At 39.9% G+C, this 16,683-nt stretch overlaps 1 long non-coding RNA gene across 4 annotated transcripts; it reads right to left on the bottom strand.

The window, feature by feature from the left end:
- Nucleotides 1-210: 210 nt before the first annotated feature.
- LOC130550010 (uncharacterized) lies at nt 211-12,987 on the bottom strand. 4 transcript variants are annotated; one of them, XR_008962311.1, is made up of 9 exons: nt 12,875-12,987; nt 6,123-6,218; nt 5,705-5,776; nt 4,690-4,803; nt 4,274-4,345; nt 3,947-4,035; nt 1,846-2,062; nt 1,619-1,731; nt 211-372 (listed from the first exon to the last, which is right to left on the bottom strand). It is a non-coding gene; the product is annotated as an uncharacterized LOC130550010 (long non-coding RNA). The 4 variants fall into 4 exon arrangements; XR_008962310.1 differs by lacking the exon at nt 211-372 and adding an exon at nt 7,878-7,948 and having other exon boundaries at nt 953-1,731; nt 12,875-12,972; XR_008962309.1 differs by lacking the exon at nt 211-372 and having other exon boundaries at nt 953-1,731.
- Nucleotides 12,988-16,683: the final 3,696 nt, after the last annotated feature.

Genomic DNA, 16,683 nt, shown 5'->3' with positions numbered 1-16,683 from the left:
CTCGTGATTTGGATGTCCAGTTACTATAGGATCATTTACATAAGGTCAGACCACACTAAAGTAGCATATTTCGAGACCTCTGAAGGTTTTTTGTGAGATTCACTTAACCGCTTAGGTGAATGAAGACAATTCCGGATTTTGTCCACAAGAGGGCGACACCAATACGATAAATAGGGGATAAAGAGACGCACTTGGGGATTCCACAATTTTTTTTATAGAGATCTGATTTAATAAGGATAAATGGACACTTACCATCTAAAAACACATAGAAGAATTTTGGAAAAAACGCATTTGGACTGGAGAAATGTTCTATTCGGACGAATGACATGTGTGCTCGTGGGCCTGAGATGTGGAAAAAGGGCCTTGGAATTTCTATAGGAAACAAAAAGGAAGAAAAACCCTTTTGCTATAGAGTTGGAGCGAGGGAAAGGGAATAGACACCTGATGATTATATAAAGACACACATATATATGGGATTAGAGTTTTTCCCCTTTGGGGACGGATGGGGGGGGGTGGTCTCCGTGGTGAATTGGTGACATCGGAGGTGTCCGGTGGATATGTGGCCAGTGCATACCGAGTTGGATGTTTATGACGTTTGGCTTTGGCTTCTATAAAGTAATTGACAAAGTTGCAGAGAAAAGTGAATTGTTTTCAAAGCTTCTTCTGTAGGCCCTGGTATGTAATGCACCTCTTGAAGAAACATTGAAAACTGTAGTTACAGCAAAACTTGTGTAAACTAATCATTCATTTTTACCATCAGAATAATAAACAGCACATCAATTCAAACCTTTAGTTCTTTAGACTGATGAAAAATAATGATCATTTTCTTATTGATTATTCAGACATATACACAGTGTGTGTGTGTAGTGGGCCGGTCCAAATGAAGTCCAGGGCCGAATCTTTGTCCCAGTACAGCCCTGCCTGCATTCTGGCAGCCTTTGAACCTGCATGTGTGAGGATGACGCAGACTAGAGGTTGGACAAATGCACTGGCAAATACACTTTCTTTACAAATCTTTATTCCACATGTTCCTATATTAATGAAGTCTAAATAATCAAACATTTGCTTTGCTCGTTTTTCAACCATGCGGCTCTTCCATTATCGACTATTATTTGTTTTATTATTTTAAAAGAGCAACAACTGATTTACTCTCATAGTATTCGATTTTAAGATAAACAGTAATAAAACAATCTACTGATGGTCCTAAATCCTAAAACGAATGACTAAACTAATAGGCTATAATTAAACAAAAGGCTGTACTTTTATACATATTTATTTAACTGCGACAAAAGCTTAAAATGTATAAGTTAGAAAACGAACAAATCCACACATTTTAATGGTTATAAAATATTTTTTAAATAGCAATTACAACAATACAATACAGGCAAAAACTTAAAAAAATAAACAGTGTATAAAAAACTCAACTGTAAATATAAAGTGCAATGACAACAAACTATATACACACACACACACACACACACATTTAAAAAATATAGGTTATAAATATCTAAATCGTGAAAAAAACTTAAAAGAACTTAATAAATAAGAACAGTGTAAAAAAACTGAACTGTAAGTGTTTCCCAAATATAAAGTGCAATGACAACAAACTATAGCCTACTATATATGGCACATTCAATCCAAATCCAGGAGATCTTGGAAGTCCAGAAATTGTGGCAGATCTTCCGTCGAGTCATAGATGGGGAAGCTGAAGAATGTCCTCTTGAGATGTGTCTGTACAAGAAAACATTTGCTTAACGTCAATGCAGGTGAAACAATTGAGACTGATCACTAATGTGCTGCTATGACCAATGTGCGTATATGAGTCTGTATAACATGATCACCTACCGGAACTTGGAGCAGATGGTCAGGAGGCTGAGGGGGGATACGCTGTCCGTACCCTGTGAGGTGCAAGCCTCCGGATCCTGCACGGCTGCCTCTGGTGCTGTGGGATGTCCAGATGACTCTTCATACGAATCTTGGGGTTTGATGCCCTCAGCTTTTTTAGTTTATCTTGGGTTTCTTTAAATTTAAGGTACTTTAATAAATCCGATACCACAGCAGTCTGAAAAAAAAAGGTTTATATAAACGGGTAACAACATTATAAACGTTGTGTTATCTAAATCACTTTGAATTAGTTAAAACGTGTTTACTGTTACAATAAAAGCTTGTGATCCGTATGGAATGAGCCCAACTGTTCAGATGCTTGTGACCCGCGGATTTACTGCAAAGTTTATGTGTCATAGTGAAAGACCATTCTAAATGCGATCTCTTTCCCTCTCTCTATCTCGGGGAGTTCAGTATGAAAGCGCATTATCGCAGAGCCTATTTCTCTATTTAAATCACTGCGTAAGGCACATTTTAAAGTACCATTGTTGTGTTGCGCTAACGCTGTTAGCTGCTAATTCGACACACAAATGAGGCCACAACGTGTCTGTACTGTGCGTTTAAAATAAATAAAGTGTGTGCTGCTGGACAAGAAAGAGCCACAGCAGAAATGGTCGTTGAGCATATAGAAAGTGAAGACTACATCTGTCAATCAATCTCGAGAGATCCGTCTGTCATAAACAGAGCAGATTTACTTGACTGCACGTTTGTGTATATATTCATACTCGGGAGAAACCAGGCTCAGCCGGGAGGGCCAGATCTCCTCTGACGTGTCATAGCTGCACTCAGTGACCCCGACCAAATTCTTCTTTTTAATTTTCTTTTATTATTTGTTTTTTTCTTCTTCTTTTTTCCTTGTATTCCCTTTTTTTTAAATCTTTTTTGTTCTATCCTGTTTCTTTTCTTCTTTTTTTTCTTTAAACAGAGGAACAACCAGTGAAAAATAATGTGACTATTCCTCTGTTGTCCGACATCGACCACAAAACACACCCACACAGCCCGACAGATGAAACCCCTACAACCAAAAAGTATTTGACCATAGCGAAGATAAATGTTTTAATGTGAATGTTTTACATAGAAAAATTCTAATCATCCTTGTTCTGATCAAACAGTGATGATTATTATTGGATGAAACAGCTTTCGGAGAGATCGAGATGATAACAAGAGGATCGGAGTAGAAGGATGGATGTGTTACCTAGGTGACGTGAGAGTCTGAGAGTCGGCCTTGCAGAGTTTGCCGATGTTTGCTGCTGATTTGTCTGCGTTCACATCCCCGTCACATGTGACAGCCCCCCCGCCCGTCTGCTCCTGCGCACACAAATAAACACTAGCACACAGACACAGAAACCGACATGTAGCCGTGACAACGACCACTTAGACACATCAGAAACATAGCCAATGATAACACATGTGAACTGATGTGTGACAGAGAGTCACAGTACAGTGGATTCAGTTCAGTGATCATCGTCATCGTGTCATTTATATCAACATGTAACGTGTAATAATCACATTTATAAACGAGTCATAATCAAAAATGTGTTCTTACCACAGCTGTAGAGTCCAGCGCCGTAGACTCGTCTGAATATCTGTTCTTATCCACTGTTAACACATCTCCACCCTACACACACATTACACAAATATGTGAACATATCAAATTAACTGTAGACAATAACCAGTGACAACAAATATAAAATCCCCTTGAGACTATTAAAGGAAGGATGACAGAATTATGGGTAATGTAGTTCTGAAGGTGGTGTTTGCTTCAAAGTTGATTAAATCGACACCAGAAACAGAGGAACAACCAGTGAAAAATAATGTGACTATTCCTCTGTTGTCCGACATCGACCACAAAACACACCCACACAGCCCGACAGATGAAACCCCTACAACCAAAAAGTATTTGACCATAGCGAAAATAAATGTTTTAATGTGAATGTTTTACATAGAAAAATTCTAATCATCCTTGTTCTGATCAAACAGTGTTGATTATTATTGGATGAAACAGCTTTCGGAGAGATAGAATGACAACAAGAGGATTGGAGTAGAAGGATGGATGTGTTACCTAGGTGACCTGAGAGTCGACTAGTTTGCTGCTGATTTGTCTGCGTTCACATCCCCGTCACATGTGACAGCCCCCCCACCCGTCTGCTCCTGCGCACACAAATAAACACTAGCACACAGACACAGAAACCGACATGTAGCCGTGACGACGACCACTTAGACACATCAGAAACATAGCCAATGATAACACATGTGAACTGATGTGTGACAGAGAGTCACAGTACAGTGGATTCAGTTCAGTGATCATCGTCATCGTGTCATTTATATCCACATGTAACGTGTAATAATCACATTTATAAACGTGTCATAATCAAAAATGTGTTCTTACCACAGCTGTAGAGTCCAGCGCCGTAGACTCGTCTGAATATCTGTTCTTATCCACTGTTAACACATCTCCACCCTACACACACATTACACAAATATGTGAACATATCAAATTAACTGTAGACAATAACCAGTGACAACAAATATAAAATCCCCTTGAGACTATTAAAGGAAGGATGACAGAATTATGGGTAATGTAGTTCTGAAGGTGGTGTTTGCTTCAAAGTTGATTAGATTCTTTCTATCAGCTAACTGCCTTGAAGTGACGGTACCAAGACTTAATGCATTGAAGGGACCGGTGCCGTGACTTCACCTTACTTCAAATATAAATACTTCTATGTGGTTTTGACAAATATGAATCAATTATTATTCAGCATGATCTTATTTTAAATTGAAGATTTAAGCACGATTAACACCAACCTTTTCTGATAGAGAAAGTAGAGAATAATCGATGGTTTAAGTCTGTAATGAATGCTGAGGCTCTCTCTTCCTGCTAGGTCAGTGTGACTGTGAAAAGGGACTTCTTATCATCATCTAGGAAAAACATCTTCTGTTAGCACACACTCTACCCTTGAGCAGTTTGTGTGTGTGTGATTGTATTGTTTCAGGAAAGTGAGAAAGAATGGAAAATGACGAGACAGACATATCGTCATGTTTTAATTCTTATTATAGTACATGCCTGTCATCTTTGATCATCTATAGGACTATATGTCCTGTCTCATGACTCCAGAAGTGTTTGAGAGATTTGTGTTCTTGTTTATCTATTGATAACCAATCATGTTACTTGATTTACCCAAGTTATGAAGCAGTTTAGTTGACTCTGTTAGCATAAATATCACTGCATTTGAAATGTAAAGCAGGTCGGCCTGTGGAACTCCTTGACAGTGCTGAAGCTGACTTCTGCTGGCAAAACTACAAACTATTTTTCTTCACTAAATTTTATTCTATTAATTATATTCCTGACTCTGAGTCTTCTTTCATCAAAACTGGTCTACGGGTCTTTTACTGTAAATCCCTTACAGCATGATAATGCATTGTTAAAGAATGAACCCTGTCTGAAATCAGAATAGTTATCTGTGGTTCAAACAAATGTTGTACACTGCAAAAAATGTCTCCAACACCTGAGTTCAAAAGATGTATTCAATGTTTAAATTACATTAAACTGACTTCTAACATGAAGTAGAAATTGGCTAAACAAGAATTTTGCATTTATACAAAATGTCAGTTTAATATCATTTAAATTCAAGTGACAGCCAATTTGATTTAACATAAACATTTAGGTCAGCTTGTGAACAGACATTTTTTAAGGTGATTTTGTACAGTGTATAAATGAGGTTCCCCAGGGTTCAGTACTGGGCCAAATGACTTTCTTTAAGAGTTTTTCTCAGTGGGCCGCCCAGAATAACCACAGAGCGATTACTGTATATCTACATACCCGGGTCATAGATGTGGATATAATCATCTTTTTTGGCTTTCGTTGAATGTCATCATCCTCATCATAAAGGTCCTACAAACAGAGGAAGATCAATACATTCTAGGATGGTTTTTGTAGATATAGATGACACAGTTGCACCGTTTTATTGTGCAGAATTAGCACCAGCTGCAATAAACACTGCTTTCTGTGAAAAAAAGCCACAAAGTGTCTGTTTTCTATCGATTAAAGCAACTGTAGCAAATGTTACATAGTGTCTATTTAGATGCCAGTGTTGTCCCAGTCAAGTATGACGATGACTTTTATTTGTTGTAAGTATGTGTTTAGAAGACAGTATTTATTCTGCTAGCAACAAGGCAATAAAGTAATAAAACTGCAGTGGATTTTTGTTGTGATGATTGACAGAATGAGAACTGCTGACCTGACCATGAACGGCATCATCACTGGTCTCCTGCTCTGAAGAATAACTGTCATCATCATCATCTTCAGAACAGTTGTCTATGTCTGGAGAACGGTCCTAAACACAAAGTGACATGACATGATGTCATCACAGTAACATTATACATTGATCAGGAATGTTTGAATAATTCCTAGTGTAATGCTCGATCGGTGTGATCAGAGAGAAACTGCACTTCAACTGCCCATCAGCATCTGACTGAGTATACGGGGCTGTATTATGTTGTAGTGGTTAACTGAAGATGTACTTTGCTGTAAATGATCTCAGGTGGTTACTGTAAGATACATTACAGTAGATCAAAATCTGTGATCAAGCAGGACGTGAGGAACGCTCTTCCGTGTACATCTGTCGAGACGTTCACATCATTCAACAAAACAACTAAAAACTCTACATGCACTTGACTAGACGACCACTAGCGTTGTGTTTGTTAAGGTTAGTTAATGCATTACATGAATAAACAATGAACAATTCTTCTAGAGCATTCATTCATCGTTAGGGCTGGATATCGAGGGCGATACTTTTTAGGCACCGACCGAATTGCCTCGATACCATCGAGTATCACAAAACGTCATGTCGTTCGATAACACATTTCGATACCAATAGCGCCCATACAAAATTTGCGGCAAGATAATTGCTGCCAAAATCAGCAACGCGACAAATCTAATGAAGCGGTGCCTGCAAGAAGACCGAGCCGGGCCGTCATCCTCTCTCTCTGCCACACCTGGAGGCTCCTGCCGCCACAGAGCGTCCTTCAACACGCCCACCACACACTGAAGGCAGCGGCGCTATGAGTGGGATTCTGACAGGTGAGGTTAACTTTTAACAAACAAACACAAACATATTTTTGTATTGGTCCATGCATTTGTACTAATTAAGTTAATGTTTCTGTGTGCGGCGATTTAGTCATGTGAACTGGTACCTGCGTAATTGTTCGAATGTATGGCTATAAACAGTTAACGTTAGCGGGTTCGATGCTAAAATGCTAAAAATAGCGGAGCTTTGACTGGGGCTCTGACGGGTGATGTAGCGTTAAGTAAACAAAAAACAAACACAATCGACTGACTCGTATTGGTCCGTGCATGTGTATAAGTTAAGTTATTGTTTCTGTGCGCGGTTAAAGTTAGTCCTATTTAACCTACATAGCGTTATATTTTGTTTGGATGTATGACTATAGATAGCTAGCAAAATGAGTGCCTAAAGCTTTAAAGGGATAGTTCACCCAAAAATGAAAATTCTGTCGTCATTTACTCACCCTTATGTAATTTCATACCTGTATAAATTACTTTGTTCTGATGAACACAGAGAAAGATAGTTGGAGGAATTTTAGTAATTTTCAGTCACAGGACATCATTGACTACCAGAGGAGGAACAATTAATTGGTAGTCAAAGGTGCCCCAGAACAGTTTGATTTCCTGAAATCTTAAAAATATGAAATTTTGTTCAACAGAACAAAAAAATGAATATGTTTGCCTACTATGGTAGTGGATGATGTCCCAGAACAGAAAATTGCTAACATTCTTCCAAGTATCTTTCTCTGTGTTCATCGGATCAAAGAAATTAATATAGGTTTCAAACAACCTGAGGGTGAGTAAATGATGACAGAATTTTCATTTTGGGGGAACTATCCCTTTACGGCTGACCGTAACTGATTAGGACAAATTAAAGACATCTTATTTTTCCATTTCATTTTCAAAACAAAATTAACTTGTTTGCATTTACCTCAACAGTGTTTTATATTTTTTCTTTATTTGTTCACAGAGGAGGCCAAAGCTTCCTTAAAGATCTGTTTGCTGTGGAGGACAAAGATGACTGCCATTAGCACTACAGAGAAGAGTCAGACACATAAAACACTACAGATGATATGCTGTCTTCATGAGTCCAGTAACCTGTGATGCTGTCTGATGTGCCAGCACCATCCACACCCTCAGAGCGTACATTTTCTACTGCTGGGGACATTATCAGTCAGGAGCACTCTTGCTTGTCTCCCCGAAAAACAGACTTACTGAGTGATTTAAAGATTTTACGCAGCTGTGAGCCTCACATACCGATGACAAACTGTTAATTTCCAACTAAAAACTGTTTCAATTTGATTAAAGCCATTAACACTAATGTAGTGCGTTGGTTACACTTTGTTCCTTTTTGCTTTTTAAACAAAAAGAAAAATTGGTATCGAAAAAGGTATCGTTTAGGAATCGCTATCGAAGTCAAGGTATCGGAATCGAAGATTTTGTAACGATACCCAGCCCTATTCATCGTAGTTCATGGTTATACTTTTAGGGGCTTTTTATGCCTTTATTGGGATTGAATAGTGGAGAGCTGACAGGAAAGCATTGGGCCGAGATTTTTGTTACATATCATCACTTTAAGCGATGCGAAATGCTAAAGCAATGTGTGGAAGAACCCAACTAGTGTTTGTTGTGGTATTGAGGGAAAGTCACAATTTGAGTCTTTTCCCCATAGTAAATATTGTGCAGTATACGTTTTCCTCCAAATTTGATTAGTTTTCAAAATGTCGTATAGTGATTCATATTTTCTGAAAGTCTGGAACTGAGACAAGGGTAAAACTATCAAATCTGTACACAAAAGTATTTGACCATAGCGAAAATAAAAAAGCAAGATAAATGTTTTAATGTAAATCCTTTACATAGAAAATTATAATCATCTTGAAATTATAATCATCTTGGGATAGGGGTGTAACGATACACTCAGCTCAAGATTCGGTACATATCTCGATGCTGGGTTCACGATACGATACACATATCGATATTTTGAACAAAATTAAAAATTCAAATAACATTTATTTTCAAAATATTAACAATTTTGTATTAATATTAACCAACAGCCAACAATAAGACGAAATGATCTAGTTCAACGCAAGTCTCCAAACCATCACCATGGCAGAGCCAGCAAATAAAACAAAGAGGAGAAGAAGAGAGTGATCGGACAGGAATCAATATCTGACGGACTTACACTCGGCGACACTAGCTGCAAGTGTCATGATTCGGGGTGAGACATGGACAGAGGACCCAAACGCAGACAGAGGGTAAGGGGTTAACACAGATCTTTAATATAATAAAACCATCCAGCACAGGACAGAATACATAAGGGCATTATAAGGGATCAAAATCAAGAGGAGACAGGTGCGGGGCATGAACTAATAATTATCACTAACAAGGAAACAAGAGGGCAGGAACAATGACGAGACCCGGAGAGATGGAAGGCCATCAGCGCCAAATTGCCTCTCTCCACATGAAACAAAGAGGTTCTGTCATGATTCTGCCACTAGGTCAAAAAAAAGACAAGATGGGGCAGAACCATGACAGAAGCCCCTCCTAAAGGAGCGGCATCCTGACGCTCCCTAAGGAACAAACAAGACTAGACAGACTGTGACAAAAACCATAACTATACAAAACATGACCAAAAAACGTGATACATTGAAAAAAAAAAAGTCCAAACAAAGACAAGGCGCCGGCTGGAAGGCCGGCTGGACTGGACGTGGAAAGGCCGGCTGGACTGGACATGGAAAAAGGAAACAAGAGGGCAGGAACAATGACGAGACCCGGAGAGATGGAAGGCCATCAGCGCCAAATTGCCTCTCTCCACATGAAACAAAGAGGTTCTGTCATGATTCTGCCACTAGGTCAAAAAAAAGACAAGATGGGGCAGAACCATGACAGAAGCCCCTCCTAAAGGAGCGGCATCCTGACGCTCCCTAAGGAACAAACAAGACTAGACAGACTGTGACAAAAACCATAACTATACAAAACATGACCAAAAAACGTGATACATTGAAAAAAAAAAAGTCCAAACAAAGACAAGGCGCCGGCTGGAAGGCCGGCTGGACTGGACGTGGAAAGGCCGGCTGGACTGGACATGGAAAGGCCAGCTGGGAGACCGGCTGAGTCACCGGCTGGGCAGGCCTGGAGGTCGACGAGACTGGACAGGAAGTCGGTGGCTGGGCAGCGCTCTCCGGCGGCTGGGCAGCGTTCTCCGACGGCTGGGCAGCGCTCTCTGGCGGCTGGGCAGCATTCTCCGTCGGCTGGGCAGCACTCACTGGTGGTTGGGCAGCGGACTGGGACACCGGCTGGATCGCCGGCAAGACAGGACAGGGTGTCGACTCGACAGGACTGGGTACCAACTGGGATGCCGGCAGGGATCTGTGGCGGGAACAGGACACCGGCGGTCCTGACCCTGGAGGGGAACCCGACGACCTCAACCCTGGAAGGGAGTCCGCGGCTTCAAACCTGGAGGGGAGCCCGGCGGCTTCAAACCTGGAGGGGAGCCCGGCGGCATCAACCCTTCCGCTTGGATCCCTCTGTCTGCTGGGTCCATTTATGGCTGGATCATTCTGTCATGATTCGGGGTGAGACACGGACAGAGGACCCAAACGCAGACAGCGGGTAAGGGGTTAACACAGAACTTTAATATAATAAAACAAGGACAAAACAAAAACCCACGATGGGGAACATAACAAAACATAGCAACGAGGACAGGGACTAACTAGACTAGAAATAATAACAACACTTGACATAACCACAATAAACTAAACTGACTACAGAACAGGAACTCACCACAATGACATAAACACGACAATGATCCAGCACAGGACAGAATACACAAGGGCATTATAAGGGATCAAAATTTAGAGGGGACAGGTGCGGGGCATGAACTAATAATTGTCACTAACGAGGAAACAAGAGGGCAGGAACAATGACGAGACACGGAGAGATGGAAGGCCATCAGCGCCAAATTGCCTCTCTCCACATGAAACAAGAGGTTCTGTCATGGTTCTGCCACTAGGTCAAGAAAAACAAGACAAGATGGGGCAGAACCATGACAGCAAGAGGCAACGGGTTGCAAAACGGATGGAGACCTAACGTTAGCCTTCCTGCTACTGGATTTGAAAGTCTTACGTTATGTACATTTTTTCTTACTGTCCTGTACTTTTGAGCTTATTAGTAATTTGGCTGTGCTCAGGTTGTTTATTGGCGCACTAACGTTACTGGTTCACAATTTATAACCGTAAGGTAGACTAGAGATAATGTAATGTTGCCGGGTCTCAATAGCTTACGTAGCATTATCGTGCCTCATCACGAATTTAGTGTTATGCTTGTAAATGATGACTACCAAACCACAATAAACATTTCATGGTCAAAAGTTGCTGATTCCTTAGTTCATGCACGTAGACTAATATTATCGGTATCTATAGTTACTGTGCTAGGCACTATTCCCATAGCGGGTTGAGTGTAAGTTATTGATTGCACCCATTACACAAAGCACAACGCCTGGTCGCGAGTGTTTCCGAAAATATAACTACAGAAAATGATTTGCGTTGGTTAATAAACACATTCACGTCCATGCGCTGTGTTTTGGGTGACTGCAAATGTGTTATGTAGCTAACGTTACCAAGTTAGCTGCTATGTAGCTAGCACGCTATGCGCTAGCGGCTAACAACCAACTGCTACCTCAGAAACTAGTTTGAACTATTAGTATAGCCCAGTAGTATAACCTGCGGGAGCCAAAAGAGTGCTTTAGTACGTGCACAGTTTATGAAGTGACATGATGTAACAGCTGTTTCTGCTTAGTCAACAAATTCACGTGTATTGCGCTGCCCACATGGAAGCTTATACAGCGGCAATATTTACGACATTTATAACAGACAATTGCGCTTATCAACCACATGGGGGAACCATACACCAAAACGGTGTAGCAGTTCATTCAGTCTCATTTTGTCTCAATTGACTCGTTCGTTCAGTGAAGGGCGTGTTCATTCAGTACATTCAACCAATGAAACGCTCTGACAGAGCTCACGCTCAAGCGCTATTGGCTCATGTCTCTTTGAAGCTGCGCTGTCTTTGCTTGAGACAATAATGAATGAGAGAAATCTTTCAAAAAGACACATTACATAAACTGTATTACATTTCTTCAATCATGCAGATCACATACTTGTTTTTTAGCATGTCATTCGATCTTTTAATCTACAGTTCGACTCACTTCATCGCTTCTCTGATCGGAACAGCGCTGGTTTCTTTTGGCTTTATGTTGCATATCACGTTATGCAGCAGCTCACGTTAGCGGATAAATGAACATCAGCATTTAAAAACGTTTGTGCTGCCTTTGTAATGAGTTTCAGGGTGACTCGCCTGCAGTCACGCTTCAAGTTTGCTGTGTTTTAACGTCGATTGTGAAGGAAAATATGACGCTTTGTAAACCTCTTGGAGACACAGATTGTGTCTTGTGCTTCCCCTTCTCCCAGAGACTTCTCTCTCTACCACATATGTGAGATAAGCACACGTGACGCGCTGGCGCAGAGTAGGTAGCGTTTTTGACCGCTGAACGAATAGAATTAAACATATTGCAAAATATCCCCATCTCTCTACTAGGCTTGTGCCGGTATCAAATTTCCATGCTGCTTTTATCCGTTTGATGAAAAATAAACAAATACATGTTCTAAAAAATCTATATATTTTCGCGGTATTTGAATGTGCCCGCGATAACAACATTGTGCTAATCCATTACCGCAATTAATCGCATTACCGAATATCGGCACATGTCTACTCTCTACGATGCGCATCGTAACATTTTTGCATAGTGAATTATCGTAATACAAAGTATCGTTACACCCCTATCTTGGAACATTAAAAGTGAGTATCGTTGTAGAAACAGTGATGATTATTATTGGATGAAACATCGGAGTAGAAGGATGGATGTGTTACCTAGGTGACGTGAGAGTCTGAGACTCAGCCTTGCAGAGTTTGCCGATGTTTGCTGCTGATTTGTCTGCGTTCACATCCCCGCCACATGTGACAGCCCCCCCGCCCGTCTCCTCCTCCTCCGTCTGCTCCTGCGCACACAAATAAACACTAGCACACAGACACAGAAACCGACATGTAGCCGTGACGACGACCACTTAGACACATCAGAGGGAGGAATGATAAAACATGTGAACTGATGTGTGACAGAGAGTCACAGTACAGTGGATTCAGTTCAGTGATCATCATCATCGTGTCATTTATATCTACATGTAACGTGTAATAGTCACATTTATAAACGTGTCATAATCAAAAATGTGTTCTTACCACAGCTGTAGAGTCCAGCGCCGTAGACTCGTCTGAATATCTGTTCTTATCCACTGTTAACACATCTCCACCCTACACACACATTACACAAATGTGTGAAAATATCAAATTAACTGTAGACAATAACCAGTGACAACAAATATAAAATCCCCTTGAGACTATTAAAGGAATGATGACAGAATTATGGGTAATGTAGTTCCTCACTGAGGTGTTAATCGTGACTTTAAATAAAGCTGAAATCACACTGAAGTCTAATGAAATGAACAGCAGTAGAATAATAATGTGTGTTTTTAGCATGTATGAATGAAAGTGACGTACACTTGAATGCTTTTCTCTCGGCTGACTGTGCAAACTCCTGATCTCAGTTTGTGAGCTGGAGTGAGACATTCCCTCAAAGAACGGTCTTGAGAGGAGACACACATACACACCTTCAGCATATTAAACTGCACTTACAGAATGTAGATCTTCTGTGAACGGATACGTTACTGGAGTTTGGGTTTAGGGTGCTCAGGAGACGCTCATTATCCTCCATCTCTGGCCCGCTGTCGCTCTGGTTATAAACCTCCAGACTGTCATACAGAAGATCCAAATCTTCAACCTCCTGCGTCTGATCCACCGGGTCTGAGTCCAAGATCTGATCCAGCACAACTCAACGAGTGAGAAAGATGACAATCATCGAGACTTCTGACTCTTAATACATGTGACCGTTTACTGACCATTGCCTTCATTCTTGTTTTTTATCAGAATGTTGACAGTAACAGCAGACATGATCTAATCATACTTGGCGGATGTAAGTTTGACTAACATGACCCGTCAGAACTGATGCTATATGCTTGATTTCAGAAGAACAGCTGTGACATCGTCTCACAGGAGTGTTTCTATAAAGATCGATTGAAATGATTTTAAAGGACAGGACCATCGCAGGGAGGAGCACACAGTACAGCCATTTATTCTGTTATTCAGTTCAGTTTATTATTTATATAGCACACATAAACACAACAAAAGTTGACCACAGTGCTTTATACAGTCTTAAACAAAACTCCAAGAAAAAGAAAGACAAATAACTAGATGTTAAAGGGCCGCTAATCCAGGTGTTTTCTGCAATGTAAAAATAATCAGTGGTATCCCCAGAATGTCTCTGTAAAGTTTCAGCTGAAAATACACCACATATCTTTCATTACAAGATGTTGAACATGACCATGTGTGGCTGTAATGGAAAACGTGCCGTTTTTGTGTGTGTCTCTTTAAATGCAAATGAGCTTCTGCTCCCCTCCCCGTATGCAAAATAGGAGGTAGAGCGCTTACACGTGTGCTTTGGATGACATCAAGACAAGCAATATGGTGGAAAGCGCAATAACATCTGTAATGCCCAGTCCAACCAAAACCATACACTAACTGCAATACAAATCACCGTAATGCCTTGTTCATAAATACAAATAAAATGGAAAAGACAAAAACAACATATGCTGACCATTTGCTGTATGAAATGTTGGCCATTGATGATTAATCATGTGCATGCACATTACTAACAGACATAAAGACAGATACAGGCATATATATGCTATCCGAGTACTTGTATATGACAGACGGGTATGTAAAGATCAGCAACCACCCAGGTGTTATTACGTCGTGAGTAGCAATTTCTGCCTAACCTCATTGTCTTATAAATGCGCACTCGGTTTCTATCCGCTCTAAGTATTGTCACACTTAGGACATACGAGAAAACACTGAACTCACAGAGAAAGACACTGCTATAACTTTCTTTCGTTGTAATGATTACATTTTACAGAAATTATGTCGGTCACAAGTCTTCTGAACCGATGGGCGCGATGCGTTTTACCACTAACGTTACGACACAACACCTGTCTTTGGACCAATGTAAAGTCTCAGGACTGGCCGAGAACATGTAAACAACAGCCGCTAACATGCTAAACACATTATTTAAGAAAGGCGATTTAAAAAAGATGTGTAATGATGTGCTGACCCGTGTTGACTCGCCGCGACCCCGGGAGCCGGCGATAGCCAGTCCAAATATAATGTGGTAATAGTTGCATATGTCAACGTGTACAAGAGAGTAACGGAACCTTTTTTCCACAAGCACTGGCCCTTTTCATATAGAGAATTTGGAAAATGCAGGCGTAATGTGTGCCGGAATTTGGCCCTCAGTGTGCTTATACACATAAAGACACGTGACATTAGGCTACTGTAATTATTAAATATACTATATTATTAAATGTTATGTGCATATTTTTTAATCATGAACATGAATGAATTTCCCTTGCGGTGATTTTAGGTGGCTCAATAGTGCGGTTTGGTTTTATATTATTACAACTTTTCTTCTATATTTAGTGCCAAATACGTCTGTGTTGTTGGGTTAATATTATGTAGCATTTGTTGTTTATTAAATGTTTAGTTAAATATTTTTTATTTATTTATTTAACTAGAGAAGGATTAGTTACTTTCAACCAGATTATGCTTTATATAAGATAAATATTATCTGTCAAATTAAAATAAATAAAAGCAAATCTTTATGCGTCGTTAGTGCGTTTTTACAGAGTCTCAATACAAATTAAAAGCAGAGCGGAGTTCTAACGAAGTAAAAATTAGTCTGTATTTTTGAAACTACAATATAAAATGCACAGGATATTATAGCAGGGCAATTATCATTTGGACTATATGACGTAATGAAAAAAGTGAGCTCAAAAATGTCTAAAACGTTTTTTTAAACAAAGTTTGAGAAAGTTGTTTATTATTTAGATTATTTGAACAAGCTCTTGCAGACCGAACAAAAAACCCGTCAATAAAGCAGACTGCACATGATATTACAAAGACCATACACAAACACTTAGGTCGGTATATGTTCCTCATGTTTATGTTCTTTACATTTTTATTAAGGAAAAAGACAGGTAAATGCTCGGTCAAGTGTTTATCCTAATAAAAGTTAAGCTGATGTCTGCAGAGAAATCTGAACTTCTCCGCTATGTGGAACAGCAAAAGTGTTTTAGGTTGGAGCGATCATGTTTATTGAGGCATTTTATATTGATATGATTTTGATATTGTGATGATTTGTTTGAGTAATTTCAAACTTTAAAACTGCATTTAAGAACAGCGCTATATCAATTCAATTCAATTCAATTTTATTTATATAGCGCTTTTCACAATGTGCATTGTTCCAAAGCAGCTTTACAGGAGCAAATAAGAAAAACACAGAAAGGTAAAACACAGCACAGTGCATGGTGTTTATAGACCAAGCAAGATCATTATAATAAATAATATCTAATAAATAAATAAATAAATGCAGTCTCCCGGTGAGCAAGCCAACACTGCACTGCTCTGCTGTGGCGAGGAACCCAAACTCCAATGCTGAATAATGGAGAAAAAAAAACCTCGGGAGAAACCAGGCTCAGCCGGGAGGGCCAGATCTCCTCTGACGTGTCATAGCTGCA

Source organism: Triplophysa rosa, unplaced genomic scaffold, assembly GCF_024868665.1.
Source record: "Triplophysa rosa unplaced genomic scaffold, Trosa_1v2 scaffold216_ERROPOS673918+, whole genome shotgun sequence".
Taxonomy (NCBI): domain Eukaryota; kingdom Metazoa; phylum Chordata; class Actinopteri; order Cypriniformes; family Nemacheilidae; genus Triplophysa; species Triplophysa rosa.
Note: the sequence above shows the minus strand (reverse complement) of the source record. Positions and strands in the feature narration are given on the sequence as shown.